Genomic DNA, 25,428 nt, shown 5'->3' on the forward strand with positions numbered 1-25,428 from the left:
ATATATATATATATGTATTCAGAAATCGAAAGCATAAAATCAATGCTTGCTGAAAAATAAAATATAAATTATCATTTATTATAGTATAAATTATATACTAATTCTTTCTAAAAAAATGACCTAATTCTAAAAGATATTGTGTTACATTAAACATTTTTGTTTTTTGCTTTGCAACAAATACACTTAATCAGTTAAAAAAACAATAAAATACACATAGACTCAATATTATTGATTATCTGTCCTAACTTAATATTCAGCATAGAATGTACGGGGAAATTTCATTTGAATTTGAAATTAGTTCTTTTTATGTGGTTATATTCTTTACATGTTGGTGATGTATAGGTTTGTCTAAATTCAGGCATTCATAACATATTTTGTTCAATAAATTAGATCCATTTCATGAAATATAATGATCACCGGCTGTTTCTGGCTAACACTACAAAGTAGATGAATTTTTTTTAGATTTTCATCGCATTATTTGAATTACATTGAACAACGCTCAAGTAAACAAACAGGTATTGTTACCCGGTCTGATCAATATAATTTATTTGAAAAGTAACAATCATTTATCATTTTATTATGAATGTGATTTTTTAAAAAAATGCAATCAGCAAATGTAATATGTAACTTTAAAAAAAAATATTATGCCAATATCTGTTTCATCACGAATATAATTTTTAATGAAAAAAAAATTCGTTCAGCAAATTTGATTTACATTTAAATGTCATAAAATACTTCTCATTTCGGCATGTAAAATGAATAAAGTTAGAAAGAATTAGTTTAAAAAGTAGTACATTTGAAACATGGAACTGACTTCGAATAATTTGCACGTATGAACTACTGTACATTTGTTCCAATGTTAACTTTGAATATTTTACTATATGAGCAAAATACTTATGCACTTTTGACTACGTTTCACTTGTGTTGATGGTAAATAAAAACCGCCTTAGATGTTCTCAAACTGGAAAGGTACACGAGACTTAATTCGAATGTTTTGCTCATATAAATTTGTTATGGATGAACAACTTTTGCTTTTTGTGTCACATGTATTGATGAAAAAATAAATACTTAATTGTAATGTTCTCAAACTTGAAAGGTAATGGAACAATAATTTGAATATTTTGCACACATAAATTAGATACTTTACATTTGATGACTTAACTTAAATACTTATTTTTAATTTAATATGAAAGAACAACCTATATGATAAATAAAAACATTTTTAGTAAAGAATCCCAAGAAAGCGGTACTATACTTGATTCAAAACTTTATTCGCTTCAAAAATATACAATTCGTATATTTCTTAAACATTTCCTATATTTATTCCTATGTTTACTATAATTTTATACATTTCCTATTTGTATATTTTTTAAGTGAATAAAGTTTTTAACCAATTAAAAATATTTTTAGTTATTATATATTGAATATTTAATTAGTTTTATTTTGTAAACATTAAATATTTTCTCAAACTGGAATGGTTATGAGTCATTCGAATATTTTGCGCATGTAAATTAGATACTTTACTATCGATGCTTTATTAACTTAAATACTTAAGATTTTTAATTTAATGTGAAGGAACAACCTATATGATAAATGAAAACTATTTTAGTTAAAATGTTCTCAAACTGGAACGATACAATGAACTATAATTCGAATATTCTACTTCATATATATTGTGCTGGTGTAAGTAAAAACTAACGTTGTTGTTGGTTTAAAGAGTCTGAAAATGGAAAATAGTATTAATGCTAACCATACATTCGAATAAGATATCCTATTTTTAAATTAGACATTCTAGCTGGATTGAATAAGGTAAGTTAGCAATAATTTTTCCAGTCAAATTTTATCCTTCAAGTCATTTGAGTGATAAGTTTAAGATATAGCTTAAGAACCGTACACGTTTTCCCTTCGATGTTTAAATAAAGATAAGGAATTTAAGTCTCAATTTATGGTCTGTCTACAAAATTAAGTTAGTGTGATTGCTTTTTTAACCTTTGCGTTTTTTTTAGTCGTCTCGAGCTGACGTGAATGCTGTGATATCTTTTTTAGAATTATTTTCATTAAGCAATTTTTTTTCTTTACAAATGTTGTTCAGTTTGAATATTAAGCTGTGCTGTATCAATTAACATACTTTGATTCGAAAATTAAATCAGATTCATAACGTTCTTGTAAGAACAATAAAAAAGCATATTGCGCCCGAGGAAATCGTACGTTTTCAGTTATAAATTTTACATATTCTAACAGTGCTCGTATTCTAACCTATTCACTCCTAAACCAGTGGTTTCGTTCGAATTTCATTTTAATATTTGGTAGAGCATGTTTACGTGCGTATTAAATTCGGTGTGCTGTGTTAGTTGAGGGTATTTGTTTTGTTAGAGTTGATCTGGGAAATAAAAGAATCTGAAATACATTTGAAGTCGACAACTAAAGTTTAATAGCTGTCTTGAAGGTAATTTAGAGTGTATAAGCTCTTGACAACAGCTTAGGCATATGTTGCTCTACTTACGACAGCCATTTCTCTTTGTTTCACATTCCCTTTCATGATCCACGCATTCGAATTAGAAATTTTGTGTGGTAGATCTTTTTCTTCATATCTGTCGTTCCACTCTGCGAAATTTTAGTAATGCACTGGGCCGATACGAATTCTGTTTCTTAACATGACTGGCTATAGATCGAAAGATTATCTATTATTCAATTTCAGCCAACCGGAACACATTTCTCTGCCCATTTGGGAAATTACATCCTGAGGTACCCTGCTTACTCTGCCATCATCAGCTGTCCAATTGATCTAATGTTGCCATTGAGCTCGCAAAAAATTTGAACTTTTTTGCCATCAAAAACTTACTTTTTATCTTCTATGTGTGATTTCCTTTCACTTCTAAAGGATATTTAGTATAAAATTGAGATTATTAACTAAATTTCGTTTGAGGAATGTAATTTAGCTTAATTTTTTCTAAAAAATAATTTGTAAAACGAATCGATTTGGGAAATTTAGTGTTGATATGTAAGAGTTGGTGCTAAATTAAATCGTGTATTTAAAAAACCTCTTTGTTTAATAAAAACGTGATGAAAATACTATGAAAGTTTTTAATTTCATTGCTATAATTTTTTAAAAATGTATCTTTTGTCAAATATTTATTATTTTTTTAAAAAATTTCTCAGTCTCTTCCAAGCATATATGCAGAGATGCCATCTACTCCGGACACGCCAGAATAATAAAAAGAAAAAACGGTAAATAACTACGAAGTAAATTTTGCAAATATTTGACTATTTTTTCTTGCTTTTTAAAAGGTATAGTATGACATAAGTACTATAAAGTGGTGAATTATATAAACCTACGAATTGTTTAGAAATAGTGATGCATAGCTGCCAACTCTACTGGATTTTCCAGTAGACTACTGGATTAAGCCAGTTTCTCCTGGTCTACTGGTTTCATTAAAATTCTCCTGGTTTTTATACATTTTAGAAAATTCTCTAATATTGAGAAAATTTCCTAAAAAAATCCTTATTGAAATAGAATTTTTGTACAGATTATTGCTTGCTTGCTTGAATATTTAAATAAGTATTAATAATTCATAATGATGCAAACCTCATTTATAAAAAATAGTTCGAAACTTTTTTTTTCTTCAAAAATGTTTAGCCTATTTTTATTCAGAACTCTCTTTTTAATTTAATTAAAAAAATATTTTAACTATCTTTGATGAATTAAGTGCCTAAAACTATTCAAAATTCTGAGTAAACATAATACATAACATTTCAAGTATGTTTTATGTCAATCAGAAGTGGAAAATATTGCATTTTTTCTATTTTGATGACTATAAAAATTCCCTATGTTTAAAATATTTAGTACATACATCATGCAACAATTATCATGAAATTTTATATTTCGTAAAATCTACTGGATTTTTTCCTATCAGTGTTGGCAGCTATGGATGGATAAAAATCAACTAAATTGAATTTATTTATCCAAGAATCACAATTGATAAACTACTACTTTAAAATATATATTTGCTGTCCGGAGCTGTAATATGTTATTTTATTGTGTCTGATATTTTAAAACTGTTTTATTTGGCTTCTTTAAAAATTCTTAATTTGTCAATTGCTCAGTCACTTGCTAGCATATGTGTTATTTTATTGTGTGAGATATTTTAGAACCGTTTTATTTAGCTCCTTTAATATTTAATATTCTTAGCTTGTTTTTAAATTATTCAGTCATTTTGAAACATAAGTGTTATTTTATAATTATTCTATGAATTATCTTAAAGAAATAGTTAATATTTTCCTTTCTTTTTTAATTTAATTTTATTGATGTTTAGGTAATTTCAATTGCAGTATCATATATCATGGGGTTGATATAAACATAAATTAGAAAAAAGCAACATGTAATTATGTTTACCTTTTAATTATTATTTTTTGCTATAACGCAATTTTTTTATATCTTGTTTTTTAAATCTATCCTTATAATTTTAGAGAATATTTTATCAAACAAGCATTAAACCGATTAGGTATCCATGTTTTACTGGTGGATCATGGGTTAACGAATTGAAATTAGATGCTTTTCGAAGTTAAAAATCAGCATGGAAAACGAGTTGATGTAATATTTGTTTTTTCCATTAAAACACTTAAATCTGGTTTTTCTTCTTCTCTCTATCTCTAAGTAAATGGAAAAATATATTAACATAAATAATTTATTCTATACGTAATCTAATATTTTAGTTATGGTTTGATCTTTCATTCCAAGGGGAACACTATTATCAATCTCGTAAACGAATTATTTTAAAATAAATTTATTGATCGCATAATGCAAGTAAACAAAATCATATACTAATTAATTTTTGCACTGTAATATTCCGTACGTTTTAAGATATATTTTAAATTGTTAAAATAAATTATGGGAAGTTAATGCGTCGATGAACCGAATGCATTCTGGGAAACTTAATGTGTGTCGGTCGGTGATCAATAGAAATATTTAGAACTTTCACCCTGTATTTTACTCGTACGTAACATACTGGATGCTACGTGAAAGTACTAAATCTCGCTAATGATTCCTGTTTGCAGGTACTTGCTTACGACTGTCATAATAGTTTCAATTTCCGCCCTATGTAATTAAAAATGTAACAGCGTGTAAGTATTTTGTTTTCATCGCGCTTTTTTCTTTCTTCAATAAATTATAGCGAAATGGCTCCATGGCGCACGAGAATCGCCTCGAGAATGCGAATTTTCCAAAAACTATGAATCAAAAAATATTGTTAAATAGTTAACAATAAGGAATAGTAAAACAAGCAAGATATTTGAATTTTAAAATTTAATTTTTCTGACAATTATTTTCACTCTCCATTCCACCGTTGTTTCAGAAACTATTCATCCGATTTTTATCTCGTTTTTGAAGAGTTTATTGAGTGATTTTGAAGAGTGTTCAATTTTCCCGTTATTTTTTTTAATTTTTTAAATGGACTTATGGAGCTTATACAAAATTCGAAATCGGAGAATTTTATTCTCTATAATCTTAAAAAAGCATAATGGAAAATCGTTTGAATAATTTCCGAGAAGGAATTGAAAAATATCGTTTCCTGGAAAATACGATTTAAATTTGGAGAATTGCGTGTGTTGCTTATTACATATGTATTGGTGCTCTTTTTTAGTCTTCATACCTTATTTCAGAAAATAATTTTAATTCATCGTTTTCTTTTGCAGTGAGCTTTCTGAAAACGCAAAAAAGAGTCAAGTTCGATTTGGAGAAAAATTCAGTATACATTTCCCTTTTTTTGAAATTTTTGCATTGCCTTCACTTTAATAGATCATTAATATAATCCATTTTCCTTATACTCGTACAAGCTGGATATTTTCTCTATTTATAATCTATTAATAGAATCCCTATTCCTTATGCTCATACAAACTAGATTTGGGTGATAAATATGCAATATTTTCTATATATTCCACTCTATTAATAGAATCCATTTTCCTTATACTCATACAAGTTAGATTTTAGTGATAAATGTATGATATTTCTCTATACTTAACTCTAATAATGGAATCCATATTCGTCATGCTCATACAAGCTAGATATTGGTGATAAATGTATAACATTTTCTAGATATTCCACTCTATTAATAGAAACCATTTTCCTTATACTCATACAAGTTGGATTTTGGTGATAAATTTATGATATTTTTTATATACTCTACGCTATTAATAGAATCTATGATATTTTTTATATACTCCACGCTATTACTAGAATCTATCTATCTTATACTCGTACAAGCTGGGTTTTGGTGATAAATGTATATTATTTTCTATATATATAATCTATTAATAGAATTCCTATTTCTTATGCTCATACAAACTAGATTTGGGTGATAAATGTGTAATATTTTCTATACATTCCACTCTATTAATCGAATCCGTTTTTCTTATACTCATCGTCTAATTACATAATTTATCTTATGACATAATTTATCTTATACTCGTACAAGCTGGATTTTGGTGATAAGTGTATAATATTTTCTATATATATAATCTATGCTCATGCAAACAAGATTTGGGTGATAAATGTGTAATATTTTCTATACAAACCACTCTATTAATAGAATCCATTTTCCTTATACTCATGCAAGCTAAATTTTGGTGATAAATGTATAATATTTAATTTTCTACATACTTAACTCTATTAATGAATCCATATTCCTTATGCTCATACAAGCTAGACATGGGTGATAAATGCATAATATCTTCTATATATTCCACTCTATTAATAAAATCCATTTTCCTTATATTCATACAAACTGGATATTGGTGATAAATTAATGATATTTTTTATATACTCCACGCTATTAATAGAATCCATCTATCTTATAGTCGTACAAGCTGGATTTTGGTGATAAATGTATAATATTTTCTATGTACTTCATGCAGTCATTTGACAGAAAACTTCATTATTTCTTATTCGTGTATCTGAACCATGGAGTGTTCCGGAAACAGCGTGGACGGTGATATATGAAAGTAATGTCGCTGCATGCGTTCCTGCCAGAAGAAAAATTATTGCAATCGAAACTTTTCGTGGGTTTTACTGCTTTGATTTTTATGGCTATTATATTTTACATGGTTCAATATAATTATTTTGTTACATAAGTACAGACGATAACAAAAAAGGTTTTTTTTTTCTTCTTATCTGTTCTATGATGATTGATTTTGATTGAAATCGAGTAAAAATTAACCTTCTAATTATTATTTTTGATTACTTGACTTACCATGACAATGTATGAATTTTAGATGTTATTTTTTTAATAAAGAGTGTTATAAAAATTTATTTATTAAAAATTTGATATAGAAAAACTAAATACGAATTTTAAAAAAAATCCGTAAATCCGCTGAAATTTTTAGAAAAAAGGTAAAATAATACTAGTAATAATATCTAAATAAAATATTTTATACGTTTCATATATCAAGTAATATAAAAAAGTAATATAAAAAGATTCAGAAGCCATTCTGGTTCGACACATACGCGTGACTTCCTTTATAGGTATCCAATTAAATCTGATTTAAATCACATGATCTGGCGTAACCACTTCACTTCTTATCGAGTTGCAAGTTTCCAAATACTAATATTTAATTTTTGAAAATTTGTATTCTGAAAATTTTTTGTTTCGTATTACATTTTCGTTGATAAATGAAATTCATTCTATGGGCCGCAATGACGGAAAAAATCTAATACGTAGTTCAAAAAATAATAAAATTAAAATGTCTGGTGTGCTTTATAAAAATAAAAATGTACTGTGTTTTCTCAAAATGATTAGTTTTAGATAATTTTATAATATTGTTTGAATGAGGCAGTGAAGATAATTTATTGATGAATTCGATCAATTACGTTCTTTGAACTTATTATCTGCTTGAAAATAAATATTTGATAAAATGTAGCGGTAGTGACGTGCAAACTCATTTACATAAAGTGTTTTTGACTCCATTTTTTATGAGCCATTTGGAAGAAAAAAAATTGCGCCATTTATTTTTTAAATATTTCTTTGACAGCTCATATTAACTACTATGATGAAAAAGTTAATACGTTATTACAATGTTTAATGTACTGTTGTAGGCTAAAATTAATCTTAAGCATCATTCAGAATCGCACATAACTTAAAAAACAGGCTTGAATTCAATGCTTATTTGGAATTTTAACTTTCATAATCTACTTCGTCTACTTTGTGTCTGGTGAACACTGTCATCCAGTTAATTTCAAAATTCTCATATTAAGTTAATGTTTTTTTTCCTTTTATAAAATAGGAAATGCCAGAGTTCTTTAAATTTTTGGAATCCTTTTTATAGTTACTTTTACCGGTAGTATTAAAATTAATTCTTTAACATGTAACCTCATCTGCATTTATATACATGAGTTCAACTAAAAATATTTCAAGTTTACATACTTGCTCTCTAAGAATGTTTGCAAATAGGTTTTATGTTTAAATACCTAATCAGTTCCAGAACTTAAGAGGAATTATCTTTGTTAAAAAATGAAAGAAGCTGAAACAATTTGTAGAGTAAATTAAATCGGAAATTGTGGTATTGCACCTCATAGCGTAGTTCGAGTTATGTTTTTTTATTTATTAATTTTGCCTTTAATTTTCTTAATTTAGTTAATTTTTGTTTTTAAATGATATCTTTAATCTTTCATGTTCAATTTTAATTAACTTTTATTTTATTTAAGTTGTAAAAGAATATTTTCTGTTTTTTTACTTTTTTCCATATTTTTTTTTCCGGGCAGGCCTGGTGAATTTATCAGTATTGACATCGTTGGTCCTATTCATTCTGTTCCCTAGTTCTTTAACTTCGAGTTTCGCCACGACAGAAGTTTCATTTGCTGTTAAACAAATTTCGACAACTGAGCTATCAGAACGATTTCTTTTTTCTCCCTCCTGGGGTGAAATTCTTGAGAGAAATTTAAAAACCAAAATTCTTCCACTATATCCAGAACTTCTGAAGGTGAATACGGTAAAGAGTTCTTTTTTTCTGACTGATTTGTTGACAGCTTAAAACATGCATAATCCTTGACGACACCAATATTTAACTGATTTGTTGTGGATGGCCCACACGGTTAGCGGAGCTAAACCAAGTCCATGACTCCAGAGACTCTGAGCAAGTCTGATTTAACTGATTTTGTTAATCTTAAGTCCAACCTCTACTGAATGTAATTAGTTCATGTCGTGGTACTAGCTTAAATGCAATGCTTGTGACGTCTTTCTTGTTTGAATTAGACTTGTAGTTTGAAAATATATTTACTGAACTCTCATTATTTAGCATATGGAAATGGCCTAACTCATTAATAACTCAATGGCATGCTCTCAATATTTAGCATCGTACTGGAAAGTTCCATTGCGATTTTGTCAAAATATAAACACTGGTTATTAAATTACTCAATAGTTTTCCTTATCCATAGAAATGGCAATACGCATACTGAGGAAAAAAGTTGTGAATTATTATTTTCTTATTTGATCTAAAATTTCCTTTCTGTAAGTCTTTTAGCTTATTTCCAACTTTTTTTTTTTCCTTCCCTTTCCTTAATCACGTACTGTTAGAAAGATACGTTGTGTTTGGTTCGCTTGCATTAGCATTACATTACCTATCGTAAGTGATCTTCCGAGACGTCGTGTAGTTGGATATAATTTGGCGTAAATTCTGTGTTCGCATATTACGTAAATGACGGTGTTGCCAGTGTTACTTTCATTAGATTACAGGTTAGAGACTGGGAGGACCCCAGACTAGATTCAGATGATAGTTCTTGCATCGGTGGATTCGACCTTCGCTTCTCTTATATCCCTTTCGCGTTACGCGACTTGCATTTGTATTTTGGCTACATCGCTATATATTTTTGGTTACATTTTTATTTATTTTTCTCTGTTATAAAAAATAATATTTGAATGTCATGTTTTTAAAGAAATCGTGTTTCGGATTAATGTGTTTTTATATTTCATTTATTTATGTCTAGAAAGCGATGGACGATTGTTTTTCCACGAAAGCGGATAAGATATTTTTATTCTAAATCTCTGATTTCGTAAGAATTTTCGAAAATTATCACAATAAATCAAAATAATTGAGTTTACGCTTTAAAATTTGGAGGATGCTGATAACTTTTCTCTGTTATATCTTTATTTCCTTGGAATTATTATTACTCGTACCCCTACAACCGATTTCTTTGAAATTCAATGTCCTTTTTAACTTTTCTATCTTTTAAGTCAGTTCTAATGGAAATGTTAGGTTGAAACATTTAACTTTCATGTGTTTTTCTTTTTTTTCTTCTTCTTAAATCTGTTCTAGTGCACTTTAAATATTAGTTTAATTGTGTAGAATTCATTGTATTCTTATCATTGACTTTTATTTTCAATTCTTACCTACCTAAACAATTTTCTTAAGCCATTTCGTTAATATTAAATATATATTAAGACATGTGGGGCTGTTCTAATATTACGAAAGACAATTTTTACCCCTTTCGATTGTCTGCAAATATGTTTTCATGTTTATTTAAGATGTGTTTCTAAAGTGTTATTCCTCCTCCTCTAAATTTAGTTTTTTAAAATCTTACGAACTCTCGCCGCCTTATAAGCAGCATGGCACTTTTACTTATTGGGTCCAATGCTGCGTATATGACGGTAAAAATCATTTTATTTATTATTTTTATCTTCCATTCATATCATATTTAAATTAATAATAATTAGATTAATAATAAATAAATTATAATAATTAAATTAATAATAATAATTAAATTAATAATAAATAAATTTATGATAAATAAATTAATAATAATTAAATTAATAATAAATAAATTAATAATAATTAAATTTATAATTGATAAGTGTAATTATACCTGAAATGAAGTAAACTTGAAATACCTAAGGTCGTTTTAAGGTTGATTTGCAAAATTTTTTTTTTGGAATTGATAATTTCATGTTTTACACCACCAGCCTTAGATTAGACTAGCCTTAACGCTCATTATTTGCTATTGAGTACGTAATACCGTTTTGCGCAGTATTAATTATTAAATTCGATTTCCAGTTCATCCCTAATAATTTTAATTATCTCCTTTCGAATCGGCGCTGTAAGTAAACAAATGCAGTCATTTTTAAACCTGAAAGTGATTTCCTTTATTTTTTTTTTAACAGAAATATTTGGTAATTTTATGAAACTTGCTTTTGGAGAGAATTTTACCCCTACTTTTTATAATGAAAGACAAGGATGTCTTTTGGCATAGTTCTTGAAGGGAGAAAAATGTCCTTGGTCTGCTAACCGTAGACTGGCTTAACAATACCATGCGAAAGAGCTAATCTCTTTTTCTGCTATTTCATTAATAAGCAAGCCCTTTTTCCCCACAGCTTATAAAAAAATAGTTTCAACTTCATGTGTTGGGCTCTTTGAAGAACCTTAACCTTCGAAGGGGAATCACATAATGCTATTCACGACTACCCAAACTCCCTTGGCTTACGAAGTCGTTAAGCGTTAGGTATTTATTCACTGGTTGCAGGAAATTCATTAAAGTTTTGAAGAAGGAACCTTGGAGCGCTGTGCATTTGAGGTTGAAGATGGCTTCTTAATGACTGCGGAACCTTGTAATTAGGTTCATCTCCTTGATTTCCCCCCTGTCTCACTCATCTCGTGCCATTTGAAACTCGAGAATGGAAAGATAACGATTCGAAAACGATCGATTTGCATTTTATCGATATATTTTTGAAATGTGCGCCCTCCCTAAGTCTCAATTGGATGAAAACTGAAGTGGAAAGTTATGATTGCGTTTTTTAAAAAATATATCGACGCACCGTTTGATTTGTTAATTAAATCTAACCCTGAGGGCCGTGTTTTAAATGAAAATTATCGAATTTTGAGTCAAAGTAAATAATGCTTGTGGCTGTTTCATAAATGTAGAACATTTTTGGAGATAATTTTTGTTTTAATATCTAATATATTATTTCGAATAAGCTTGGAATTAAAGTTATTCGATTGGGATTTAAGGAGAATGGTTTGCAGTGGTCGTCTTCTGTTTATTTTCCCGTTCTATCTCGTCTTCCTCTTCTTAAATATCAATCGTAAAATTTAAACGTGTTTTTTTCCCTTCATTCAGGGGTGTTATTTTTTTTTTTCAGAAATCAATTTTCTCTATATCTAGTTTTAAAATAAATTTAAAAAGCATTTTTTTTTTTGAAGAATTATGTAGTGTAAGATTAATATCTTCGCCAGAAAAATAATAGCTTAGAAGTTGTATTGCAATAGTTACAAACTTAGTTATAATCGGCGAAGTTGTATTGCATTTACGTTGTATTGCAATACTTACAAAATATAGAAGAAATAGTGAAAACTCGCATGAGTATGTGATTTCTCGATCTTCTGTTATCTCAGTGTATAACTTTGAACAATGTTAGTTTAAAAATTAATATTTTAGTAAGAGAAATGAATAAAACGTACTGCGCTGCCAAAGACATAAAATTCATTGTTTCGGCATATAAATATTAAGTATGTTTTTAAACGTGATATTTTTAAAGTAAAATCTATAGGATGATGTAAGCTTAAAATAAAATTTTTTTTCTTCATTTGAAAAAAAAAAAAAAAAAAAATTCATTGTTTTCCCTTTTTATTTGACTTGATGGATCTTAATTTTTTTGTTGTTGTTTTTTTCCAAATGCTTTAGCATACTTTTTTCCAGTTCCAGCATAAGTTAACGCTGTCTTATATGATCCAAAAGTTGTTCTGCAAGAAATAAATTTGAATATTTCCGGCAGCATAGTTGTAATTTCTCCGTTTTTGCCCCTTTCCTTAAGGAAAGTTGCGAATTATTTTCTCAAAATTACAGTATTCTGAGCAAAGAATTTTATAAGAAGTTTTTTGTGTCTATGAGCTAATCTAGTATTGAATTTTTAAACCCCATCTTAAAAGAGGTTTTTTCATGAATTGAGAAATTTTCCAAAAACGAAGAAAAAGAAAAAAAACTGTGGAGTGAGTGTGGGCAATCGAAAGTTACAGATAGTGATAGAGATTGTACGTCAGAGACAGAAGTTATAAAACGTATGACACAAATACAAGTTTTCTCTCTCATGACCTCACACATTATTCGAAGTTCTACTGTTGCTATATAATAATGTTATTTTTATTTATTACAGTATGAGATCGCTCCGTTCTACATTAGTTGCGTCAAAACAGACACTTGTTCCAACCCTGCTTCGATTCCTAAAAGATTTGCTCTAGAATAAAAAAATAAAAAAATTCCTGAAAAGCTCGGAGGTACTTGTGCAAAGGGTTAAAAAAAATGTCACAAAATTTATTTTTGCTAATAATTTGCGCCACGTATTTTTTTAATTGTTCTAAAACATTAATTTCAACATTTTTTAAAAAATAAATTTTTTTGTTTCAATTTCCTTTAAATGTGCGGTGGTTTCAATATGAAACGATTTGGTGTCGATAAAATAAAACATGTTATTATTTCCAGAAAGAATTGAGTAGCTCGAGTGATTAAGAGGTAATGTATGTGGGTAACGAACTTTTTGTTTTTCCCACCTATTTATTTATTCATCTTTTATTCCTATATATGGAGCCATTTATAAACTTTTTTTTTTTGTATTCGTACTTAAATTATAAATTTATTTTTTGCATTGGATAATATAAATTCCACCAGCAATTTAGCTTTTGGCGGAATTAGTACCAATTTTCATGATTCGCAGAATTTTAAACCTGTACCAAATAACCTCCAAAGCTTCCAACATTATACTAAGCTTAATCCAGAAATTAGTTTTTGTTTCGAAAGTTGGAAATAGGTATATGTATATGATCTACACAAAAAAAAATTGTTCGCTGAAAATTTGCCTCCTTCGCAGGAATTATTTTTTTTTTTTTTTGTGTTACGAAATGATCATTATTCCCTACAAAATAATAAACAAAAAATGGCCCAAATTCCCTATTTCATCCCGCAGTCACTATTTGTAAACATAATGAAATTTTTTTAAATATTACTCATTAAAAAAATTTAATTTTAATCCGCAAGACAATCTTGTAGTGATTGATATTTGAACATTTTTTTCTCTACTTTGCCTTCACTCGTGATTATATCATTGCATTTGAGTTTCAGGCATGCTGGTATTTATAATCAATATAGAGTTTGTTTTATAAAAATTAAGAAATTTTTAAAAAATTTGATTTTCAAACAAATTTTGTAAAAATAAGTGGCAACGGAAGGGTTGAAACTAGTTTTAAGAGCTAGATAATATCGTGATATTTAAGAGTTAATTATAATTCTCAGAAAGTTTTTTTTTTTAGTGTTCGCAGAAAGTTTTTAATTTTATGTCTGAAAATAGGTAGATTTAATTTAATTGATCAAACGGATAAGTTAATGCATCTTTATCTTTAAAAATATTTTGATTTTTATTACGTTTTTAAGTAAAACTTCGACGGTTGCAAAAGTATTTAAAAATTGTTGCTTCACAGGTGGAAAATTGCTCCGTTAAACAAAGAACATCCAATTACACCTTTATTTATTTTTTGTTATTTCGTTTTATGGGTGCAATTTATCAAATAAGCTTTATTTTATTAAATTTTTATCAGATCGCAATGTCATTGAGGACTTAGCATTTTTGAAATTTTTTTTATTTTTTTTATTTCTGAAAAAATGTTAAGTTCTTTAGATCTATCCTACTATCTGTATCCATTTTTTCGCTTTCTAAAGTTATTGATGTGTCATTGAATTGTAAATAGTGCTGCTTTAAAATTTCCAAGTACGGTGAACGTGACAACGATGGTCACGGTTGCGAAAGGAAAAAAAAAAAAAGTAACGAGGAAGGTGTGATGGCCAAAATAAAAATAATAACGTCCGAGGACATGTGGGTGAATACAAAAATCGAATGCTCTGATGACGGTAGTTTTTGCCTCGCCCGATTTCCATTTCCTTCTTCGTCATAACCAAAAAAGTCATGTACGCTCTGTCGCTGTGTTATGACTTATTACTTTTATGTTAAATAGTCATTGCGTTATTTTACCTTATTTCACCTGACGCGTTTAGACGGAAAAAATAATAGTTACGTAGTCGTATGTCCCGGATGTTCGGATTATGCAATCTCGTGTTTAGTTCCGAAAAATTTTAATTCTGATTTATAGAAGTCTGAAATTCTATTTCTTTTTAATAAAATAAATAAGTAAAAAAATTCTGATTTCAGGATACTTTAATTTAATTTTTGAAACGTTTTGAAAAATTATGCATTTATTTGGATTTTTTTCTGATATTTTATCATTTTATAAGCGTGTTTAGACGGAAAAATAATAGTTACGTAGTTGTATGTCCCGGATGTTCGGATTATGCAATCTCGTGTTTAGTTCCGAAAAATTTTAATTCTGATTTATAGAAGTCTGAAATTCGATTTCTTTTTAATAAAATAAATAAGTAAAAAAATTCTGATTTCAGGATACTTTAATTTAATTTTTGAAACGTTTNTTTTGTCTTCGGCAGACGATTCTTCCATTATTCGTCCGAAATTAATATTCTGCGTTCAGCAGTATAGGCTAAATACCAAATATTTGTATGTTGCATCTCCAATTTAGAAGCAGCAATTGCTGTTTATTTTTTAAAATTTAATTTTTTTTATTATAATTTTAGAGTGCCGAGCATAATCTTGTATCTTTTTACAATTTAAAAACTCATTGAAAAAGTTTTTTGCAATAACCGGACCCTATTTGCACAAATTCATAAAAGCGGACCCTGGTTGAAAGAATGTGAGTAATTTTTTCACAATTTCACGAAAACCGGACCTTTCACAAAATGTCTGGACAGACCCCTGCTAATACTGGAGTAGTTCATTCACAAAAAGCTTTTAGTTGGCTGTTATGTTAATGATGTTCAAGATTAATTTTGTATACACTCATTCAAATGCATCGATTTCAAATGCATGCTAAAATGGCACTACTCAGTTAACTCTCCACTGACATGTTTTAGGTATAAATAAAATGTATAATTGAAGCAAATAAAAATATGAACTTAGCATCTGCTCAAAAGTTATGTAAGTAAAGAACTACTTAAGATGATACAATTATCTTAAAGTTATATAAACTCTTTTTTAAGATGGGAAAATAGCATGAATAAATAAGTAAAAAAATTCTGATTTCAGGATATTTTAATTTAATTAAAATATTCAAGATACTTAATCAGGGTATTTTAATTTAATTTTTGAAACGTTATTATGCATTCATTTGGATTTTTTTCTGATATTTTATTTTATAAGCGGAAAAGATTTTATTCTAAAATCTTCTATAAGAGAGTTGGATACTTGCAAGTGACGTCATCGTAAGTAAATCGTGACATTCGTCGATTCAGAAGCCAATCAAGTTCGACACACGCGTGAGGCTACTTACAAGTATCCAATTAAATCTGATTTAAATCACATGGTTAGGCATAATCATTTCATTTCTTCTTGAGCTGCACTTAGAAAAAAATAATAATTTATGTATATTGATTGAAAATAAAATTTTCAATATTCGAGAGACAACTATAGTAAAATTTGGAACACATAAATATTTCAAATTTTAGAAGGTATATATATATTTTTTAAAAATTATCATTTTTAAGTTGAAAGAAAAATGAACAAAATTTATCCTGGAGAGAAGTTATCTAAAGGATCTAAGTTATAGCATCACTTGAAGTTCAATTGGAAAAAGAAAATAAGGTCTATCTTATGTTTTATTTTAAAAGCTTAGTTTTTTCCCCACCATATTAAATTAAAAAAAAGAAAAGAATTTCAAGGTTCTGATATGGTGTTTTATTTTATTTTATTATTTGTGTTGAATGGCCGACCCAATTTTTTAATTTACGATTACTAACTGTTAACTCCGTAGCTTTGTAACTTTGAACTTAATCCAGAAGACAACTGAACTCTTGGATGAAGGAATGGGAGAAATTTTCTTTTGTAGAGGACTTTTGATAAAACTAATCCGCATATGCGTTACATTGAGAGGAAAACACGAAAACTCCCATAGTTTATCCGACAGTAAGGGGCTCTAACCCATGATCCGTCTACCACTGTGGATATTTTACGGTCGGTGCAAGCCGGGTGCGGAATTCGTATTGACCAGCCTTTTTTGGAATTCGAACCTGGATCACCTCTTTGAGAGGCGAACCGCTTAGAGCTACCGCTGCCCCCTTGTGAGGTGTTTATTAAAATAAAATTCATGTTAAGCCTGTATCGATAAATTTAATAATGATTAATCAAATTTAACAATTGTACTCTTAAGTCAAGGCTATATGATTAAAGCTTTCTAAAATTAAATATAATAAATTAAGTTAAATCGTATGTTTGCTATATAAAATAAACTTAATACATTTATAATATGTAGGAAATTTATGTTCCTTACATATTATAAATTTCTAAAACTCCGGTAAATTAAACCATCCGTAACGTAATACTTTTATAATATGTATGGAATTTATATAAGTTTTAAGTTGACATTAAATTATGAATTCTCCATGTTGCAGAAATGTTAAGGATGAGGTTAAGTTACAGTGATATTAAAGATTTTCTTTGTTATTCACTAACAACAATTACAACAATTTAATTGTTGTTTCCCTAACCAGGGTTCTGTTTAGAAGAAATTTGGGTCCGTTAACGGACCCTTCACGAAATATCTTTTCATAAAAACGGACCCTCCACAAAATATTTTAACTTAAAAACGGACCCTTCACAAAATTATTTTTCTTTTAATCGGACCCTTCAAATTTTTTTATCTTCATTATTATTTTGTTAATCAAATAAACCCTTTCCGGGGCAGAAAACAAGAATGATGGATGTAAACGAATTAAGCTTTGTCTTCGGCAGACGATTCTTCCATTATTCGTCCGAAATTAATATTCTGCGTTCAGCAGTATAGGCTAAATACCAAATATTTGTATGTTGCATCTCCAATTTAGAAGCAGCAATTGCTGTTTATTTTTTAAAATTTAATTTTTTTTATTATAATTTTAGAGTGCCGAGCATAATCTTGTATCTTTTTACAATTTAAAAACTCATTGAAAAAGTTTTTTGCAATAACCGGACCCTATTTGCACAAATTCATAAAAGCGGACCCTGGTTGAAAGAATGTGAGTAATTTTTTCACAATTTCACGAAAACCGGACCTTTCACAAAATGTCTGGACAGACCCCTGCTAATACTGGAGTAGTTCATTCACAAAAAGCTTTTAGTTGGCTGTTATGTTAATGATGTTCAAGATTAATTTTGTATACACTCATTCAAATGCATCGATTTCAAATGCATGCTAAAATGGCACTACTCAGTTAACTCTCCACTGACATGTTTTAGGTATAAATAAAATGTATAATTGAAGCAAATAAAAATATGAACTTAGCATCTGCTCAAAAGTTATGTAAGTAAAGAACTACTTAAGATGATACAATTATCTTAAAGTTATATAAACTCTTTTTTAAGATGGGAAAATAGCATGATTTCAAGTTAAAAAAAAAGATAAAAAAATTTGAGAGGTTTTCAATTATCATCATCTATTCGATATGTTTATCTGCTTGGTATTTTATTTAATTTTTTTTTCTTTTTCATTTCTGCAGATTTTTTCGTTTGCTTTTTAATTTTTCAAAAATATAACGTTTTCGTTCTGCTACAATGAAACTTGTTTTTGCGCGTCATTGTTTTCACCGAAAATGGCGTAGAATTATTACAGTAATGCTATTTTATTGCAGGTCGTGTTTTTATTTATTTTTTTTAATATGTATATGTATATATTTTCACTGTTTAAGACTAATTCTAGGAATAGTTTTTATGCATATAGTTATTTTCTTCGGAGAAAATACGATTAGGCAATTTTAGAAGATTAATCATTTTTTACATTTCTGTTGAAATTAGAATCCTGTTCCAATGTCATATTTGTGATTTATAAAAATATGAATTCTCAGAATGTGAAATACAAGTGAAGTTAAATCTTACTAATAGTATTTTTATTTCGAACAAAGATGAATTCCTCTTGCATTTAAAAAAAATATACTGTTTCCGTAACCTTACTGCGTATTGCACGTAGACCTGAAAATTCAAATTTTCAGTTAGAGGCCGGTGGCCGGTAGACTTTTTAGTAGCCACTTTTTCCATAGACATAATGAGCCGGTGACCAATACCCATAGGTTCTATTCATGAAATAGGCAATTTTCTCGCCTCTTTAAAAAAAAAAAAAACTTGGATAAAATTATGTATCTGTATATATTTAAAAAAAAATTATATTAGAAATATAATCTATGACTATTAAAAGTTAATTAAGCAATAAAAATATGTGACAAAATTTATTTAAATATACTGGCTTGACTTCACCTTGTTGTTGACTCATGGCGGACAAATGGTATTTTCAGATCTAATTGCACACGTTTAGATTTTCTAAGAAATAGAATATGAAGTATAACTTATGTAAAGTTAATACCTTTTTGTTAATAAATAAGTATAAGTAAGATTTTTTTAGGAAATAACAGTTTTATTAAAAAAAAACTTTTAAGTTGTATCACATAAAAAATTGGTACTTATCCGTTATGGGGGGCCGTAAAATTACCACGATATCTAAATTATTTACCTCTAGCAGCAGTTCCCAATTTTTTTTAGCTACGGAACCTTAAACAATCAACATTCTTTTGGCGGAACTCCAACTTTATAAATACAGTTTAAAGTAATTGTAAACGTTATAACCTTTAAAATTTTTAATTACAGGAATGAAGATTTTTCGTCGTCTTAATATTAGGTTTTATGTCCGACAGTTAAATTTGCAGTCCTTGTGCAAGTTTAACTTTCTGTTGTGTATCTAGTCTAGTTATAAATATGTTTCTGGTCTATATACATGAGCTGAAAAAGGTTAAAGTAAGTCGAATTCTGGTTTTCTTCGAAATGAAAACTTAAAAGAACTGCTGTAAACGTTGAAAATTTTTATTATGGAAACATATTACTTTATTAAAGAATTTAGTTATTTTGATTTGAAAAGCGTCATAGGAAATACTAATGCAAAATGTTTTAAATACTTGTTTTTTTTTTCATAAATTACTCAATATATTATTAGAAATAATACGTTTTCCTTTAAAAATTGCAATTTCTATTTAATTGGCATTTTACTTGAGATAATATCAAAAAGGCAACCATAAAATTAAATAAATTAAGAATTATAGGTTGGATCTAAATATTATAATCGGTTTTAAAACACGCCATTGGTTATAAAAAGTACTAACTCGTGGAACCCCTTAAAACTTTTACACGAAACACTAGGTGTCAGTGGAACACCATTTGAGAACAGCTGATCTGTAGTATGTTAAGTACTTATTACTACAATTAAGAAAGGCATCACTGGCATCAATAATTGTTTGTTGATTTTTTATTGTACTCCGAAATGGATAAGTACCGAAAATTTCTTTATTAAGACTTTGCTGAGTACATAAAATATAATTGTTTTAATGAAATTTTTCTGCTTCGTTTATTATTTTGACCGTTTATTGCCTAATAGTTTTTTTTTCTTCCGAAATACAGTTGCAATGTTTTTTAAGACTAATAGAGACACGATTTCAGTTATGAAGAATTTTTAGTATTTAAAGCTCATCGAAACTTACACTGCCTTGCATAGTTTTATACGTATGTTACGGCTTCGTATGTTGTTAAATTAACAATAATAAAGTCCTTATAGAAAACAAAAACAATATTTATTGATAATGTAATCTACTCGTAACTTACTACATTCACGTACATTTCATATCAACGTTCTACAAAAAACAATGTTTACATCACAAAAACGAAACTGAAACATAACCGCTGTTGCCATTCTTCATTTTTACAATATATATGCGCTTACAGTCGAACTAAATAATCTCTGTTGCCATTCGTAATTTACAATTGCGCTTAAACGACTTAAAACAGAAATTCAATCATAGCTGTTTTTTTATATATATATATATATCTCCGTTAAAAAATAATTTTAACTTTTTAAAATACTTACATATTTTCTTTTTTAAATAAATTCTCATACTACATTTTGGCTGAAAAAAAATTTATTTAAAAAAAAAATAACGTTAAAAATTTTAAATATTTTGACTCCTAGAATTTGTATCCTTTGCATTTTAGACTATTAAAGTAATGATTTTTTATTCTTTTTTTTTTAAATTATAATTTTTTTTTTTTTTAAAAATCAAGTTACATAGTTTTTCTAAAATTTCTTTTGGCTAAATGGTAGCCACCATTTAAAAAAAATATTAACCACTCTATTTCAGCCTGCAGGTTGACTATTATTTGTATATATTTCTGTTTCTAATCGTTATTTTTTTTATTATTTATTTATTTTTTAGAAATTTAGTAACATAAGAATTTCACCATTGTATCAATATACAAAGAGTTCAGTTTTCCTATTTTTACTTTATTCCTATTGAAATGGTCCAAGTGGTCTCAAGGTTTTCTCTCTTTTTAAAAATGTAAAAAAATATCGGTCTTTTTTTGCCTTTTATTGAAATGGTTCAAATGGTTTCTGGTTCTTTTGTCTCCATGGAATGATAAAGTTATATATTCACTTTATCCGTTACTGAGAGGATCTAAATGAATTCAGGATCTTCCCTTTTACAATGAAAACGATACAAGCCCACTTATCCCTTTATTGACATGGTTCCTCCGTCCTTTGGCCCCTAAGTTGTTTTCGAATACTTTATTTCGCTGTAAAATTCTAAGGGTTTCTTTTAAAGGCTCCTGCGTCACAGGAAGTGATTTTTTGTGTGAATAATATGCTATTTTCATAACTGCTGTGAGTTTGCAACAGTTGTTTATGACTGTTAGGTCAAGTTTAGTCTCATATGAAATGATTTTTCTGTGAATAATATGCTATTTTCATAACTGCTGCGAGTTTGCAACAGTTACTTTATGACTGTTAGGTCAAGTTTAGTCTATCTTTAGCCAGTGTCTTCTATGTTTATTCTGAAAATGGTGCAAAATGTCAATATGGAACAAAGCCACAGCTTTGTGAAATTCAAGTGTTTGTGGTCTAATCTCTTAATATTTAAAAACGTACTCCATTACATTGTCTAGGCTCATAAATATTTGCAAAAACTGAGAATAAGGCAGTAATTTTGATAATTTGCATCTTGGTGGAAGAGTAATTCTTCACGGCAAGAAGGTATATATAGTTTAACATAATAGCTTTGTTTTAAGTGTTAAGGCACTTATATTGTGTGTGTGTGTTTTTTTTTGTTGTTTTTTGTTTGGTCAATACCATTTAAATATTGTAAGAAATTTTGTTGTGCTTCTGTTTTTTTCTGTAAAAAAATTAAAAAAGAAATTATATTACTTATAAAGTAAAATTGCTTCAAAATTTTGCTTAATTATGTCACTTTCAAAATATTTAATGCTGTAATAGGAAGCTTAATAAAGTTCGAAATAAATCCAAATTTGAGGTTACAATTACATAATTAATTATCGTTTAGTATTGGTTATGATGTTATTGATATTCAACCGCAATAATTATTATTTCAACAGCGGTCATTTCTATTTCGAAAACATTTTGTCTCTTTCTGTCTGAAATCGAACAAATTATCGCCTGTAATCCCGTGGCTCTAATTTTTACATTCATAGAAAAGAGGCTGTTGCTTAACTCTCTTTTCCGCTCGGCTACATAAAGCTCGAGCATTAATCACGGCATTGGAAAAAGGCACCATGTAACCTAATTAGGCTCTGACCCGATTGCTGAGAAAACTCTACCTCTTTTATATCCCGCTATCATGTAGGTCGCCACCTTCCTTTTAAGTTGCTTTTTCCGCGCCAAAATTTGAACTTTTTAAAATAAAAAAGTTTATTTGGCTTGATTTCACAGCTGTAGCGTTGTAGGGGTTTTGAAAAAAATGTTTTTGCGTTGAAACAGTTTTTTTTCCCCTTCTTTTTAATTGGCTGTTTCGAACGGAATCATAATTAAGGAATAAAATTAATTTTGATTGCTGTAGTTGTATAAAAGTCAGCAGAAAATTGCTAAATATTTTTTTTTCAACTTGTGAGTCAATTTTTCGGTGAATGAAAACAGAAAATATTTTGGAAATTTATTCATTATTTTTGTCCTTCTTTGTTACTCATTAGTTTTTTCAGTTTTTATTTAGATATTTTTTTAAATATAAACTTCGTGCTTCAATGAATTTTTTTCCAATAAACAAATTTTTATTTTATGTTTTAATCCTTTTGTTTTAATCGATTTATTTATATTAAAAAAAGTTAAGCGCGTAAAATGTTTTATTTTAAAACAAAATCAATAATGATATTAATAAAAATAAAGCGTTAAAATACAGTTTCTTTTAAAAATTGATTTATCGCAATCACCGACGAAATATTGTGGCCATTTGCACAGAATCGAACTAGCTACGAAACTGTTAGAGGAAAATTAAGCTACTACGTTTAAGAATTTTATGTAGTTTATAAACTGATATTAAAATGTTAATATAACTAATTATCAACAAAAAATAAAAAAGTGAATACAAAAAATATCCTATGTATGCTATATCTGCACTTAAGAAAAATAAGTAGAGAACATTCTGATTTGAAAATGTTATCGATGCTTTTAGCTATTTAACGTCAAAAGTTGAAATTATTATTTTTGATTTGTGCCCTATTACGAAAACTATTAACTGAAAAATTATAATTTTTTTTTCAGCCACTTATTTTTATTATTCGCTGCGTTTCTCTTAGTCTAAATGGGAATTAGTTTTGAAGTAATAAAATAGTTATTTTTTTATGTTTTTTGATTTAAAGAAATAATAATCGTGGAAAAGGTTTTTCAGTTTTAAAACTGAAAAAACTTGAGAAAAGTTTCAAAAAATTTGTATATTTTGTTTTTTGAAGATAGTATGGTCAAACACTCTGCTTTAATTAAAAGATATGTTTATTTGTTTTTTTTAATTATATTATTTTAATTCTGGGGCTCAATTTATTTAAATAAATATTGAGATTTTTAAAGTTGTCGTATGCTTCTTTCTCACTTTTTGATGATAGTGAACTGACTTTCTGTGTTTGGCAAATTTCCAATTTCTTCTGTAGTGTTCCATTCCGCCGTTTATAATATAAAATAAATAAGTAAATAGAAATCTCAATTATTAATTGCCAATAGTTCGGGCAGGGAATTGAAAAAGTATTTTCGAAACATTTTTGTTGGCTGCCGACTAAAGCTCATTTTACATTAAAACAATCTCTTAATTTCTCATTTCAGTATTCATTCTTGAAGAAAAATATCGCTGGTGTTTATACTGCAAGAGAAAAATCAACGTAAGCGACAAAAAATTCGAGATTGAGATTTGTGTATTTGGCATCTTTGTATAATAGACTATTTGTTTCAAAAATGTTTTTTTTTTTCAAAATTTTGTTTTATCTATTCTTTGAAAATCTATTTTAATGTTCATAGCATTAGCAACAGAAAGAAGAAAAAAATTCTCAAGCCACTTTTCTTGGAATCAATCGTTAAAGCACTTACGTTATTTTTTCAAATGCGCGGCAATATATTTAAATATTTTTTTAAAACAAAGTTAACGAATCAAAACCAGCATGATCCCCCAAAGTATCTTGGGGAAGGGGAAAAATAAAAAAACTAGTGATTATAAAAATATATTATTTTTGATTGTGATAGACTTGATACTTACAATAGTTTCGTTGTCGATAATGATTGTTGTTGATATCTTGAGGTTTGTAGCAAGAACTGGTATTCATTTTTTATTATTGGAACGTATTCTCAAAGAGTGTTTTGCAACCTTTTTTTGGTTGACGACTCACTAAAAATGTCTGGAATCGTAGATCTGCAAATCTCTTTCGTCACTGCGCCTCAAAAATTATAGTTAGCGATTTAATTTTAATAATTTTACTTTTTAAACTGAAAATTTTGAAATGCTGGCGATCCCTGTGTGAAATTATCAGGTCAGTGGCATACCTAAATCCACATATATATAAAAAAAAGTTTTATTATTTAAAAATTAAATATATATATTTGCAAAATTTATTCTATGGTGGTCAAATTCTTGCGCCGCATTTGACAAGACTTCGCAGCACCGACGTTGAAAAGTTTTATTCTAAAATATCGATATTATATCTCGCAGATCTTGCCTCTTATAAGATTTTATTTATTTCAAAAATGCTGTGTTTATTGAGCTTTTTTCTTTCTTCCCTTACTTAACATTTTATTAAGACTCACGTGGGAATAAACACGCATGTGAATCATTCTTGTCAGAATGAACTAAAAGTGCTGAGAGAGTTGCTGCATGCCAGACTTTTCCGAGGAAAATAATTTTTTTTCTCCCTCTCATAAAAGGAGCGGCGGCCAACTAAGTCTCCTTGTTGGGCGTCACTGGAATGACAGGTGTTTACGAACGGCGCAGCCGTCCTCGTCCGTCTGATTTAACCAACACCTGTTTATTCTGCTGAAAAGCGGGATATAAGGGTCTCTCATAAA

The 25,428-nt window shown here is 28.2% G+C and overlaps 1 protein-coding gene across 2 annotated transcripts in view; it reads left to right on the forward strand.

The window, feature by feature from the left end:
* LOC107444082 (homeodomain-interacting protein kinase 2) overlaps positions 1-25,428 on the forward strand; it is a 96,981-nt gene that overhangs the window by 38,495 nt on the left and 33,058 nt on the right. The window lies entirely within an intron of this gene.

The sequence above is a fragment of the Parasteatoda tepidariorum genome, chromosome 6, assembly GCF_043381705.1.
Source record: "Parasteatoda tepidariorum isolate YZ-2023 chromosome 6, CAS_Ptep_4.0, whole genome shotgun sequence".
Classification (NCBI taxonomy): domain Eukaryota; kingdom Metazoa; phylum Arthropoda; class Arachnida; order Araneae; family Theridiidae; genus Parasteatoda; species Parasteatoda tepidariorum.